The sequence below is a fragment of the Zosterops lateralis genome, assembly GCF_965231275.1.
Source record: "Zosterops lateralis genome assembly, contig: HAP1_HAP1_SCAFFOLD_98, whole genome shotgun sequence".
NCBI lineage: Eukaryota > Metazoa > Chordata > Aves > Passeriformes > Zosteropidae > Zosterops > Zosterops lateralis.
In genome coordinates, this window is record NW_028154578.1 from 27,813 (window position 1) to 43,331 (window position 15,519).

Here is a 15,519-nt window from a genome sequence, read left to right on the forward strand (position 1 = left end):
CCCCAGACCCAATTGGGGCCTCCTGAAAACTCTCTGGACCCCCTTGGGACCCTGTCCCAGACCCATGTGGGGACACCTGGGACACAGTTGAGAGACCCCAGACCCATTTGGGGATGCTCCAGGACCCCCCGGGCCACCCCAGACCCATTTCTACCACACCCCCTCCATTTCACCCCCCTCCCAGAGCCCCCTGCGTTACATAGGAGATATTTGGGGGTTATTTTGGAGATGTTTTGGAGTAAATTTAAGGAATTTTTTGAATAATTTTGGCAATATTTTGGGGGTATTTTGAGCTAATTTTGGTCTAATTCTGAGGTAATTTTGCTGAGATTTTGGGGATAATTTGGGGTTAATCTTGGTGTAATTTTTTTGACATTTTGAGGTAATTTTGGGCATGTTTGGGGAAATTGTGGGGATATTTTCAAGATATTTTGGGCTAATTCTGTTGTAATTTTAGGGGATGTTTTGTGATAATTTTGGGGTAAATTTGGCTTTTTGAGAGTACATATTTTGGGGATATTTTTTTGGTAATTTTTGTGTAATTATGTTGATATTTTAGGGTATTTTGGAGACAGGTGAGAGAAAACTCCCCGGGAATGTTCCCAAAAAATTCCCAAAAATCTGCGGAGAGGGGGCCTAAAATGTCCCAGAAATATTCCCAAAAAATTCCAAAAAATGTGTGGGGGATGTTTCTATCATCCCCCAAGATGTTCCCAGAATATTCCCAAGAATGTGCATGGCATGTTTTTAAAATCTCCAGAAACATTTATAAAAAATATTCCCAAATATGTGCATGGAGTGTTTCTAAAATCCCTTGAAATGTTCTGAAAATGTTCCCACAAGTGTTCATGGAGTGTTTCTAAAATGTCCACAAAATGTTCCCCAAAAATTCCCAATAATGTGAGTGGATTACTTTTAAAAGGTCCCTGAAATATTCCCAAAATATTCCCAAAATATTTCCGTAATCGTCTGAAAACATCTCCAAAATATCCCCAAGAATATTCCCAAAATATCTTTGGAATATCCCAAAAATGTTCCCAAAATGTACCTGAAACATGACAACAACTTCATCAAAATATCCCCGAAATATTCTTAAATCTCCAAAATTTTTTCAGAGAACATTTCAAAATGTCTCCAAAATGTTCCTAAAACATTTCCAGAATCTTCTCAAAATGTCCCCAAAATACCACCAAGAAAATTCCCAAACTATTCCCAATAATCCCTACACTGTTACCAAAATATCTGAAAAATATCCCCCAAATATTTTTTAACTGTCATTACTGAGCTGTAACGGCCCATTAACAAAAGAGATCCCCATGGAGGTAATGGGAGGGTGAACAGAGATAAGAATCAATGCCCCACCCGGTTTTAACAGCTGGCTTGTTATCAGAAAGGCACTTGCACCCTCCCTCCTGGAGATAAAACAGATAAAGAAAAAACACCTCCTCAGCCAGGTTCCAAAAGATGGAATAAAATATTTATTTATTTATTTATTTATTTATTGTTGGAAAACCCAATTCACCCTTCATGGCTGACAGAAATTCGACTTTGTCCCCAGGCCCTGCCCACCATGTCCCTCATCCAAGCCCTGGCACTCCTATGGATCAGGAACAGTGTGGCCAGCAGGAGCAGGGCAGAGATTCTTCCCCTGTGCTGGGCACTGCTTGAGGCAGCACCTCGAGTGCTGTGTCCAGTTCTGGGCCCCCCAATTTAGGAACAACATGGAGGGGCTGGAGCGTGTCCAGAGAAGGGAACAAGGCTGGGGAGGGCTCTGGAACACAAGTCCTGTGAGGAGCAGCTGAGGGAGCTGGGCTTGTTCCTCCTGGACAAGAGGAGGCTCAGGGGAGACAAGGCAGTGTCAGGGCACAGGTTGCACTTGATGATGTCCAAGGTGATTTCCAGCCTTGCTGATTGTGTGATTCTCTGAAAGCAGCCTTGCAGCAGTGTCAGGATGAGGCGTGGGCCTCCTCTTCAGAAGGTGCAGCAGCCCAGGTCCCTGAGCTTCTCCTGACAGCCCCAAAGCCCATCCTGTCAGTCCTGCAGAGCCTCTGCAGCTCCTCCTCATGGCCCACAACAGGAGCCCCACAGCCAGACACAGCAGCCCAGATGTGCCCCCCTGGCCTGGGGTGCCTCTGGCAAGGGAGCAGCCCCAGGCACTGCAGGAGCCTGCAGACAATTCCTGAAGCCCTTGGAGGATGATCCTGCTCCCCAAGGGACGTTCCCATGGTGCCAACTCAGGAATGGCAATGGGGAGTGGGGCCAGAGAGGAAAGAGCAACCAGGGATGGGCTGTTTGTAGGGGAGGGAAGAAATTTGTAGCAGGAGGAGTAAGGAAAGCCAAGGTGAAGCAAAGGAAATGTTGAGGGCAGTTTGGGGGTGGCTGCCAGGCAGCCCTGGCTCTGAGCAACAACATCTGCAGTGGCACAGGAAACTCAGAGCTGATGGGAACAAACTCTCTGTGTGACTTGAGAGGCCACGCCAAAGCTGAGTGGTTTCCCTGCTGTGGCCCAGCCCTTCCTGGCCCCAGGGGCTGATGGCATTTGTGCTCCCTCAGGTTCATCTCCGCACAGCAACAGCATGGGGGTGCTGAGGCCTGCTCTGGGCAGTGCAAACAGGGGCTCCTGAGGCAGTGCTGCCGTGTCTGTGCCTGCAAGGATGCGGCCCCTGTGTGAGCTGGGGGAGAGGCCAGGGCTGCCCAGGGGGGATGTTGTTGGCAGGTGCATGAGGACGCTCTGGGATGCTGCCCTGGGGTGTCCAGTGCAGTGGGGATGGATCAGCCCCTGCTCTGCTGCTCCTTCCTGTCTCCCCCAGGGCCCTTGCAGAGCCCCAGCCCTGCTGTTTGCCCCCAGCCTGCCCAGGGCCAGCCTGGGGCTGCTCCCAGGGCTTTTCTGTGCTGAGCATTGGCCTGGGCGTGTTCTGGAGAGAGCCTGGGCAAGGAGCCTGGAGCCCCCAGGCCCTGCCCTGAGGCGTCAGCGCTGCCCCAGCAGTGCCCATGGCCTGTCCCTGCTGCAGCCCCGGCACTGCCACTCCCAGCCCTGTGCCCGGCCCCGAGAGCCCTCAGGCCCTACAGCAACACCAGGGCCAGGAGGGCAGCGGGGCAGGGCCACGGCAGCAGCACTGGCAGCACCAAGGGCTGCTGCTCCTGGGCACAGCTGCTGTGCCAGCCCTGATCTGCCCCCAGCTCTGCACACAGACATTGCTGCTGCAGCTGCACAGAAGGGAACAAAAGGGGCATCACTGCAGAAAACTGGAAAAAAACACACAACCAAACCAACAAAAAGTATCAAAATTGAGTTTTATTACAAGTGATTTGCAGAAATTGGCCATTAGTTTAATGTTTCTGAAACCATCCAGTCATCAGTCTCCACACTGCAGCCTTGAGCTCCTGGTTCCTCAGGCTGTAGATGAGGGGGTTCAGGGCTGGGGGCACCACCGAGTACAGAACTGACAGGGCCAGATCCAGGGATGGGGAGGAGATGGAAGGGGGCTTCAGGTGAGCAAATATGCCAGTGCTGAGGAACAGGGAGACCACGGCCAGGTGAGGGAGGCAGGTGGAAAAGGCTTTGTGCCGTCCCTGCTCAGAGGGGATCCTCAGCACAGCCCTGAAGATTTGCACATAGGAGAAAACAATGAACACAAAACAACCAAATACCAAACAGGCACTAATAGCAATGAGCCCAAGTTCCCTGAGGTTAGTGTGTGAGCAGGAGAGCTTGAGGATGTGTGGAATTTCACAGAAGAACTGTCCTAGGCCATTGCCATGGCACAGGGGGAGGGAAAATGTATTGGCTGTGTGCAGCAGTGAATAGAGAAAGGCACTGGCCCAGGCAGCTGCTGCCATGTGGGCACAAGCTCTACTGCCCAGGAGGGTCCTGTAGTGCAGGGGTTTGCAGATGGACACGTAGCGGTCGTAGCACATGATGGTCAGCAGGAAATACTCTGCTGAGATGAAGAATAGAAAGAAAAAGAGCTGAGCAGCACATCCTGTGTAGGAGATGGTCCTGGTGTCCCAGAGGGAATTGTGCATGGCTTTGGGGACAGTGGTGCAGATGGAGCCCAGGTCACTGAGGGCCAGGTGGAGCAGGAAGAAGAACATGGGGCTGTGCAGGTGGTGGCCGCAGGCTGTGGCGCTGATGACGAGGCTGTTGGCCAGGAGGGCAGCCAGGGAGATGCCCAGGAAGAGGCAGAAGTGCAGGAGCTGCAGCTGCCTCGTGTCTGCCAATGCCAGCAGGAGGAAGTGGCTGATGGAGCTGCTGTTGGACATTTCTTCACTCTGCCCCTGGAGTCCTGTTGAAGAAGGACACAGTGACAAGTCAGGGGAGACTTTGCTGAGCAATGAGCTTTCTCCCAGCCCTGCCTCTGCTGCCCTGGGCCACCCAATTCTCCTTTTCTCAGAGCCCTTCCTGCAGTCCCCTGCCTGGAGCTCTGCTGGGATCTGGCCCCGTGGCTGTGACAAGCAGGGGCTCTGCCCATGGACACCGAGGGGTCAGCTCTGCTCTGCAGCAGTGGGGTCATGGGAACAGGGACAGGGGCCAGTCCTGGGGTTGGACTTCAGCAGCCCAAAGTGCTCCTGAGGCAGAGGAGCTTAGCAGCATCTCCTGCCCCAGGGCTAAGGAATGGTGATGGCCAAAGGCAGTTTGAGAGGCTTTCCTGCTGTGCCCAGGGAGATCAGAGAGAACTGTGCAGTACAAGAGCATTGGCTATAACTCAGTGAAGGGTGAAAGGAGCTGCTCTGTCACTCCATCTGTCCACAGCTGCCCTTTCTGAGATTGAGGGCAGTCACTGTGTTCCCCTGAAAATCAGCCTGACACAGCTGAGAGCAGAGGGAGCCACAGCAGAGCAAACTGGCTCAGCCTTTCTCAGAGTCTCAGCCTCCCTTCTGGCCATGGACACTCCTGTCCTCCATGTCCCCTGGAGGCAGCTCACAGCCTGGATGGCATCCTGAGGACACACCAAGGGTCCTGTCCATGGCACTGCTGGAGGAGAGTCAGCTCATCCCCAGCCTCCAGCCTGCCCTGCCCAGAGCTGCTCCAGAGGGCAGAGGGAGCTGGGACACCCCATTTGTGGTGTCTTGGCATGGGGATCTGTAAAAATAGTATTCATGGGATAGGTCATTAAGGAGAGGACTTTGAATACCCCAGCCCAGCTTGGTGGCCCTTTCCCCCCACTGCCTGCCCAGGGCTCTGCTGCCTGGAGCTGTCCCTGCCTGCAGCTGCTTCCCTGTGCCCAGGGCTGGGCCCTGCCAGTGCTGCCAGAGCCCAGCCCAGCCCTGGGGGCTCAGCTCTGCCCTGCAGAGCCCTCCCAGCTCAGGCACTGCCCAGGGGCAGCTCTGGCTCTGCAGGCTCTGATGGCAACATCAGAGCAACCCTGAGGAGGCTGGAAAAGTGATTCTGATGCTGCCTGCAAGGGGCCCTGTGCTGATTTCTGTCACTGCCTGGTTTAGTAAGGTCTGAGAGAAAATTACTTGGTTCTTTTTTCTCAACCTGAACTGCGAGGTGAATATCTATGTGCAATTTCCCATTTAGGCAACACAGATTCCTAAGATTAGATTAAAAAAGATTAGATTAAAAAAGCAGGATTCTCCTTTTTATGCAGACCCTGCCTCACTGTGTTCCCTGAATAATTTACTTAGAAATGTTCTGGAGTTAAATGTCATGTTGGGAGCAGTCCTGAACAATTCAGTATCCTCACCACACAAGTAGAACCCTTCCAAGCCTTACCAGCTGTCTCCTTCCACCCAGATCTTGTCCCCCAGTGCTGGGAGCAGCTCCCACGGCTGGCTGAGAGCTGTCCCTGGCAGGCAGCAGAGTCCCTGTCCCAGCACAGCGCCCTGGGCTGCAGGACCCTGCTCTGCAGGACAGCCCTGGGCACCCCTGGCTGCTCTACACAGGAGAGAAGCAGAGAATGTACTCACAGAGTCTGTAGGCATTGGCATGTTCCAGCTTTAGGAGAGGACTGCAGGAGCTGCAGCTGCATTGTCCTGCAGACAGAGGTTCCTGTGCCAAGGGCTGGGAGTGATTCTCCCTCAGGCACTTGTCAGCCCCTTCCCAGCCCTGAGTGATTGAAGCTCTCTGTGCCTGTGTGCTGTGCCCGGGGTGGCTGCAGGCAGTGCCCCAGCCCTGCTGGGCTGGGAGAAGAGCTGCTCATCAAGAGAAATGTGGTTTTAAGCTCTTCTTGGTTGCCAGGAGCTGCCTCTGTGCCAGGAGCCCAGCCCAGCTCAGCAGCACAGACACAGCACAAGGACTTTAATGACCCTCTTGGGGCTTGGTGATGAGGCCCTGAACATCGAGGGAGATCATGAAACCACTCAAGAACTCCAAGTCAGAATCCAACTCCAAAGTTTCTGGAAGTTTTAATGAGTCCCACAGAGGGACAGTACAGAGGAATTGTCCCCAGGCCGAGCAGAGAATTGCAGGCAGTGGTGATAGGTTTTTCAAAGGACTTAGGGTTTTTCTTTTGCCTTGGAATCTCTGAGAGGTTTTGCAATCCACTGATCTGCTGTAATTACTCCCTTGAGAGGCTTTGTCAGTAATGACATTCAGTGGGGCTCATTAATGCTTCAAGATACTTTAGTTATTTTAAGTTACTTGGAGTTTCCCTTTTAAAACTGACTCTATGAGAGGTTTGTGCAATCATGGCCCCAATTATCTACTTTAACAAGTCCCTTGGGATTCTGAGTCAGTAACAACACTCAGTGGGGCTCATTAACACTTCACAGTACTCAAAGTTTATTAAGGAACTACTTTTTGACACTGAGTCTGAGTGCTGTGTGTGATAGTTGGCCTCCAGTTATCTGCTTTAACGAGTCCCTTGGGAGCTTTGCATTGACACTCAGTGGGGCTCATTAATACTTTGAGATACTCAAGGTGTTTAAGGTACTTTGGATTTTCCTTCCCACACTGAGTCTCTGCGAGGTTTTTGTGCAATCCTGGCTTCCAATTCTCTACTCCAAGGACTCCAGGAGGGGCCTGGTTGGGGATGGACATCAGTGAGACCCATTAATGCTTTGAGACACTTTGGGGTTTTCTTCTGACTTTGACTCCTGGAAAGGTTTGTGCAATCTTCTCTCAGGCCTTGAGGTTCCAGGGTTCAGCACCAAATGCACCATGGGGCTCATTAGGATCAAACAAGTCCTGACAAACCATGGCTGTGCCTTGATTTCCCTCTGGTCTGGTGCAGTTCATTAGGAAGGTTTCCTAGTGCAGTTATGGAGAAAAGTTTCCAAGCGCTCCTAAGAAATACACATTTCTATTTGTAAGGATGTATTTTATTACTGTTCTCTTTAGAGAAGCGGTGACTGATGCATTCAGTGACTGATATTAATCCAAGAACTCTCCCAAAGAAGTCTGGCCAGCTCAGAGAAGCTGCGCCTTGAGCTCTGGCCCAGTGTGGAAAACCTTGCTCCACATTCCTCAATCCCATCCTGTCTCTCCTCACTCACCTGGGACCTGCTTTGCTTGCAGAACTGGCGGCACTCAGCCAACATAGGGCTTTTCTTCTTTTATTTTTTGAAGCAATCTAAAACTCCTGAGTTTCCCCGCTGAAAACAGACAATCTCCTCAAGTGTGTGCCAAGCCCAAGTTGCCACCAAGGAGGTTCCCCTTCCCCAAGGCAGAACCATGCAAGGAATTTAGACACACAGGAAGTTCTGCAATAAACAAAAATCCGGAGTTGGCTGAAGGCAGAATTAGACCAACTGCTGAAGGACAGACAAGCTTTGAACTCCTTGCAGCTCCAAACTGCAGGTGGGTTGTTGGGAGGTGTGTGAGTGAGCCCAGAGTGAGGGCAAGGGAAATGCAGAGATGCAGAGAGGCCTGGAAGTGCTTGTGTGCAGACAGGTAGTAGGGAAGGGCATTGTTGGTCAATGCCACATCCCTGAAAACATTCCAGTCCAGCTGGGACAGGGCTCTGAACAACCTGATCTGCTGAAAGATGTCCCTGCTCAAGGCAGGGGTTTGGATGAGAGGAGCACTGCAGAGCTCTTCCCATCCCAACCATTCCAGGACTGCACGGGGACAAGGGGCTGCTCACTGCCCTCCATCCACTCCCCTGACTCCTCCTTGTCTCTGCTGGAGCCCACATCCAGCAGCCAAAGGCAGCCCCTGCTCTGGCCTTTCCCCCCTGCCCCAGGGGCTGCCAGAGCCAGGGGGGCACAGGTGACCTTTAGACTCTGCAGGGCTCAGGCCCAGCGGCTGTGCCAGAGGCAGGGCTGAGGTGACACTCTGTGGGCTGGGGCAGAGGCCAGGCAGAAATGAGCCCTGAAGCAGCAGCTCTGCAGTGGTGGCCACCAGGCCGGGTTGCCAAGGGAGGCTTCTGGCCATGGCCTGGAAGCAGCTGCTGCTGCCAAGGTGCCTTTGGTGCCTCAGGCTCTCCCTGGCACAGCTCCCAGCACGGCACTCTGCACTTGTGCCCGAGCCCTTCCCTGTCTTGGGGCTGGCCTGGGGCTTTTCCTGCAGCGGGATCTGCCCTGGGCCTGGCACAGGAAAGGCAGTTCCTGCTGGAGCAGGAGGCTCTGCCTGCAATGGGCTCAAACAACTCCAGCATGGCCCTGTTTTCTTAAAAATTTCTTCCTGGAGTAAAATTTCCTTATAATTGTTACACCTCCTATACTGTGTAGTAAATTACTCTTTTTTTATTGAGTCTGTGGTGTAAATGAATCTTTCTGTCAAATCCAGATCTGAATCAGTCATAGCTGTATTTATAGAAATATATATAGTATTCCATTGTTTATCCTGTAAGACAAATTTCATTTTGGTTCAATTCCACCTGTCCAATCTTTCACACATAAACCTTTGACAAAGTCTGGGGCTAGGATTGGATCCAGCCACTTTAAGTTTTTTTTCTTAGGTGGAATTTTAAAAGTCTAGACATCCTGGAGGGGTTTGAGGATCCATGGTGGCTGTTGGGTGTAATTTTTCCACATCAGGACTCAGCAGGAGTTTCTCCAGTGAAGAAATGAAGCTTTTGCCTGAAGCTCCCACTGTGCCCATGACAGGAAGCCCTGGGAGTGCCTGGGACATCGCGGCTCTTTGGCAGCCTGGGCACTCCTGGGGTGTCACCGTGGAGCCCCCGTGAGTGCCTGTGACAGATGGGTGCCTTTGCAGCCCAAGGTGCCCTGGGATGTGCCCATGGCATGGCTGGGACTGCCTCTGCCCACAGGGCTCTTGAGCATCCCAGCTCAGGCCTGGGGCCAGAGTCCCTTGCCATGGCAACCATTTGCAGTCCCATTGCCAGGGCCAGGGGATCCCAGAAGGGATGCCAGTGATTTATTAAAAAACTATGGATATTGATCTAATACCAATATCCAACTATGACGGACAAAGACTCTCTAACAGTTTAAAGTTAGAAAGTGTATGTTTATTACGACACCGGGCAGTGTGGGGGTTAGCTCCCAAATACACACGCGCAATTTACAGATCATCACAGGGTTTTTTACGTACAGGAGTATTGAATACACAAACTACAAATGCATATTCATAACTCGGGTACCTCTCATTCCCCGCTTTGTATGGAAATTAGCCCAAAAAGCCATCAAGCATGCATAGTTTGTTCTTTGAAATGGGTCAGTGGTCTTTTTTATAGGGTGGGGTCCCAAAATGATGAAGTAAGATGGGTCTTCCTCCTTTGACTTTTTAACCTTTAGTGTTCGTGACAGCTAAATCCTGTTTTTTCCAGGACTGTTTGATTTATGATTGTATTGTATTCATGGGGTCTATTGATTATTCAGGATGCAAAAGCCTAGTTTGACAGCTTCTCTGATTTATTAGTTCTTTCTAAGTTTTATCAGTTCCTTCAGTCTGGCTTCTGTTAGCAAAAGGGAAGTTCTAGCTACATTATCTCAGCACTATCTATTTTGACTACAGTCTTTAATTCTTCTAAATCAATGCCTCACCAGAATAGGCTGAGTTGGGCGGGAGCCATCAGGATCCTGGAGTGCAACTGCTGGCCCTGCGCAGGACAGCCCAACAATCCCAGCCTGGGCCTGGCAGCGCTGTCCAAAGGCTGCTGGAGCTCAGAGAGCCCTGGAGCTGTGAGCCTTCCCTGGGAGCCTGTTGAGTGGCCCAGCAGCCTCTGGGGGAAAAACCTTTTCCTGAGATCCAAGCCAAAGCTGCCCCGAGTCAGCTCCAGCCGTTCCCTGCAGTCCTGTCCCTGGGCCCCAGAGGGAAGAGGTTCCCACAGCCCCCAGCCAGGGACCCGCTCCCAAGGCTGTTGCCAGGGCAGCCAGGGCTGGCACCAGCTGTGATGCTCGGTTTGCCTGGGCCGGGCTTTAGGAATGGGATTCCCCAATTTCCTGCTCCTGCTAAAACCGTGCCACCCCTCGCTGCCCTCCAGCCCCCCACTGAGAGTACAAAAGGCAAAGATCCCAGGCTGGGATAAGAACAATTTACTGGCAACAGCAACAGGATAAGCAACAAACAGGAACAGAAACAACAGGGATAACAAAAGTGATAAGACAAACTATATACAGGGAAATTACAACCAATTACCAACTGGCTCACTCGGCAACACATTTTATCCTGCATGGGAAAAACACCCTTCTCCTTGGGAGAGGGAGAGAGTCCCTTTCCTGACCCCAGCAATGACCTGATATGGGATCAAATACAATGACAGGCCCATGGCCAGACCCTGACATTCTTTAATCCCACCTCACATCATTGCCAGGGGCAGGGAAAGGGACAGGTGTCCTCCCAGCATGGATCATAGTGATTGTGGGTCACCAGGGTTCTGCAAAATCTGGGTCTTCTGATGGGGGATAAGGATGGAGACTCAAATTATGCTCTTCCCACAGTTGGGGCACTCTCAGGGCTTCCCTTATCGGTGGCTCTGTTGGTGTTGAGTCAAGTTACAGCTCTGGGTGAAGCTCTTCCCACACTGGGGACACTCGTGGGGCCTCTCCCCAGTGTGGATGCGCCGGTGCCTGATGAGGTGGGAGTTTCGCTTGAAGCCCTTCCCGCAGTCGGGGCAGCGGAAGGGCCTCTCCTCCCTGTGAATCCGCTGGTGCCGGAGGAGAAGGGAGCTGGTCTGAAACTTCTTCCCACACGGGGGACACTCATAGGGCCTCTCCCCAGTGTGGCTCATTTGGTGGATGATCAGGTGGCCCCTCTGGTTGAAGCCCTTCCCACATTCCCCACACTTGTATGGCCTTTCCTCAGCGTGGGTGTTCTGGTGGAGGATCAAGTGGGAGTGCCGGCTGAAGCTCTTCCCACATTTCTCACACTGGTAGGGCCGTTCCCTGGTGTGGATCCTCTGGTGGCTGATCAGGCTGGATCTGTCACTGAAGCTCATCCCACATTCCTCACACTCGTGGGGCCTCTCCCCAGTGTGGATGCGCCGGTGGGTGATGAGGTGGAAGTTTCGCTTGAAGCCCTTCCTGCAGTCGGGGCAATGGAAGGGTCTCTCCTCTGTGTGAATCCGCTGGTGCCTGAGGAGAGTGGAGCTGGTCTGAAACCTCTTCCCACACTGGGGACACTCATAGGGCCTCTCCCCAGTGTGGATCCTCTGGTGGCCGATCAGTTGGGACCTCCAGTTGAAGCTCTTCCCACACTCCAAGCACTTGTGGGGCTTCTCCCCATCATGAAGCTGCTCAGAGGCCACCAGCTCCAAGCTCTGGCTCGATCTCCAGCCGCCTTCCTGGCACTGGGAGGGTCTTTCATCCTCAGAGCACTGTGGGATGGGTTTGGAGCCCCTCCTCCTGCGGAATCTCCAGGGTTTTTCCTCCCCGTTGGACTCCTGCAATGTGGAGCCACTTAAAACTTCTTCTTCCATAAGGTTCTCCCATGGGGATTTGTCCTCCCTGGTCTCCATCCTCAGCTCCCTGTCTGGGGAAGGAAGGACAAGGAGAGGATGGGATTTGCCTCCGTGCCAGAGGGAAGGGGAAGGAGATCCCCTCAGTCCCCCCCAGCAGGACAGTGTTGGCAGCAGGGTTGTCCTGCAGCCGGGGGCCGTGCTGGGCTGGGAGATGGAGCAGGAGAGAAGGGGAAAGGGGCATTGACTTCCTCCTCACCTGCCTGGCTGTTCCAGAGCATCTCTCTCTTCCTTGTAGCTTCCTCCTCCATCTAGCTGCGATTTGGGAATGGGAAATCCTGGTTAGGGGGTAAACAAGAGATGAGTATATGGACTTGGAAGGTCCCTCTGCCCAAGTCCATCTCTAGAGGTCATGAGGCATCTGGCACCCATAAAAACCTCCCAAACACCAAGATTCAGCTCTGAAAATGCCTCTCACAAGTTGCCCATCTCTGGTCCCTCCTCTTTGGTGTTAAGGTGTTCCCCCCTGTCCCAGGTACTGGGGGTTGACTTGTATTGGGGGTCCTATGTTGACTGCGCCCCTGCCCCACCCAAATATCCCCCCCAAAAAACCCAACCCAGAGACCTCCCCAAGATATCTGGGCCCAGTTCCCCCTCCCTGGTCACCTGTGGGATGGGGGGTGATGATCCCATGGTTGGGGGCTGCAAATTCAGGGAGTGCTCAACCTCAGGGTTCCTTCTCCTTTCCCTGACCCTTCTTTGTCTCTCCTCTTGCTCTTCCTCCCGCTCCTCATCTTCCATTCCTCCTCCTCCTCCTCCCTAACCCCACCTCCTACTTCCATCCCTTCTCTCTCCCCTTCCCCACCCCTCCTGTCCCAGCCCTCCTCCTCCTCCCCCAGGAGCAGGCACACCCCAGGTGCCCCGTTCCCCAAGCCCTGGCAGCCCGCGGGAGGAGTGGGGATGGAGCCGGGACAGGTCGGGATGGGCAGCGCGGGGCTCTCGGCTGCTCCCACCCGCTGGGGCTGGGGGGAACCTGGCCCGGGGAAAAGGAGAGGGAAACTGGGAAAACTGGGGGCTGCACATCCAAACTGGGCCTTGCTGGGGACCCTGGCTGGGCACTGCCAGCCATTGGGGCTCCTCTCGGGAGATCTGGGGTGGGGGGAAGGCAGAGAGGGGTGGGGGATCCCAGGAGTGGCATCACTGGGAGGGTCTGGTTTGTACTGGGGTAACTGGAACATTACTGGGGCAACTGGGAGTGACTGGGAATGACTACAAGCATGCTGAGGGTAACTGGGGTATACTGGGAGTGTCTGTGACCATAATGGGGGGACTGAAACCACACTGGGAACAGCTGGAACCACACTGGGGAGAACTGGGATCACACTGGGGGCAACTGGGCATGACTGGGACTATGCTGGGAGGGATTTGGATCATCTATGGAGTGACTGGGACTACACTAGGGGCAACTGGAAGCAACTGGGCCCATAGTGGGAGGGACAGGGAGTCACTCAGGGCATGGCTGCAATAATAATGGGAGTATCTGGGAGTGACTGAGGTCATACTGGGGGTGACTGGGTGCAACAGCTCATACTGGGAGTGACTGGGATTGTAGTGGGAGTGACTGGGATCATCCTGGAAGTGACTGGAACCATACTGGAAGTGACTACAGGTCCTACTGGGATCATCCTGGGAGCCACTGGGATTACAGCAGGTGTGAATGGATCCTGACTGGGGATTACTGGGAGCTGCTGGGCCCATGCTGGGAGGAAAATGTGGATACATTGGGAGCAGCTGGGATCAACTGGAAGGTACTAGAACCATGCTGAGGGGACTGAGACCAATCTGGGGAAACTGGAATCATACTGGGAGTAACTGGGAACACACTTGGGGCAATTGACAGAAATTGGGAACATGGTGGAGGCAACTAGGAGAAACTGGGAAAGACTGGGATCATTCTGAGGCAGCCAGAATCTTACTGGGGCAACTGGGAGTGACTGGGAAGGACTACAACCATGCTGAGGGCAACTGGGATATACTGGGAGTGTCTGTAACTGTACTGGAGTGACTGGAACCACACTGGGAACAGCTGGGATCATGCACGGGACAAATGGGACCATGCTGGGGGCAACTGGGAGTTAATGGATCCATGCTGGGGCTACTGGGCATGGCTGGGTCCCTGCTGAGAGAGACTGGGAATATTCTAGGGGCAAATGGGGGCAATTTTGTTCATAGTGGGAGGAACTGGGAACAACTGGAAGTATTCTGGCAGCAAATGGGGTCATACTGGGATCACAGTGGAAGCAGCTGGGTCCACTGTCGGTGAGACTGGGATCACACTCAGGGGGACTGGACTCATACTGGGATTGACTGGGAGTGGCTGTGAGCGACTGGAATCACACTGACACAAACAGGGAGAAACTGGGAATGACTGGGAACATTCTAGAGGTGACTGGAATATACTGGGAGAGACTGGAAGTCATGGGGATCCTACTGGAGGCTACTGGGGTCATGCTGGCATTGACAGGGAGAGACTGGGATCACCTGGCATCATACTGGGATTAGAGTGGGTGTGAATGGACACTGCCTGGGGGTTACTGGCAGCCACCAGACCCAAGAGGAAGAGCTGGAGGTCATGGGGCAACAGCAAAGCTGTGATGTAGTCACCATCACAGAAACGTGGTGGGATGACTCACACAGCTGGAGCACTGCACTCCATGGCTACAGGCCCTTCAGAAGAGACAGGAAAGGGAGAAGAGGTGGAGGGGTGGCCCTTTATATTAAGAAGGATTTTGACACCATAGTTATTGAAATTAATGAAGATTCAGTTGAATGGCTATGGGTGAGAATTAAGGGTAAAGTCAACAAGGCTGACATCCTACTGGGAGTCTGTTATCGTCCACCCAACAAGGAGGAAGAGATGGACAACTTATTCTATAAGCAGCTGGAGAATGTTTCAGGATCACCAGCCCTTGTTCTTGTAGGTGACTTCAACCTGCCAGACATCTGCTGGGAACTTAATACAGCAGAAAAGAGACAGTCCAGGAAATTTTTAGAGTGCATGGATGATAACTTTTTCTTAGGTGAGCCCATCAGGAGAGGGACTGTGTTAGATTTGTTGTTCACAGACATGGACTGGTGGGAGATGTGGTGGTTTGAGGACGACTGGGGCAGAGTGATCATGAAATTACAGAGTTCTTAATAACTGGTGAAATCAGGAGGTACATCAATAAGACTTTTTCACTGGACTTCCAGAGGGCAGACTTTGGCCTATTTAGGAGACTTATTCAGAGAGTTCCTTGGGAAGCAGCTCTAAAAATCAAAGGAGTTCAGCAAAGGTGGGTGTTCTTCAAAACAGAGATTTTGAGGGCACAGGAACAGACTGTACCTGTGTGCCAAAAGATGAGCTGATGAGGCAAACGTCCAGCCTGGATAGGCAAGGAGGCTTTGGATGAACTCAGCTATGAAAAAAGGATGTATCACCATTGGAAGGAGGGTCAGGGGCCTCAGGAAGTATTTCAGGGGCTGCTAGAGAATGTAGGAAAAAATTAAGGAGGCCAAAGCTCAGTTTGAACTCAAAATGGCAACTTCTGTAAAGGACAATACAAAATGTTTCTACAAATACATGAATGGTAAAAGAAAAGGTAAGGTCAACCTTTGCTCTCTATTGGGTAACGGAGGGAACTTAGTAACTGCAGATGAGTAAAAGGCAATAGTGCTTAAGGCTTTCTTTGCCTCAGTCTCCAGTGGGAAGATGGCTTGTCCTCAGGACAACTTG

General features: G+C 52.5%; 1 pseudogene across 1 annotated transcript; it reads right to left on the reverse strand.

The window, feature by feature from the left end:
- Positions 1-3,356: 3,356 nt before the first annotated feature.
- LOC310923539 (olfactory receptor 14J1-like) lies at positions 3,357-4,263 on the reverse strand (annotated as a pseudogene). Its single transcript has one exon. The product of its transcript is annotated as an olfactory receptor 14J1-like (transcript).
- Between the last annotated feature and the right edge of the window lie 11,256 nt (positions 4,264-15,519).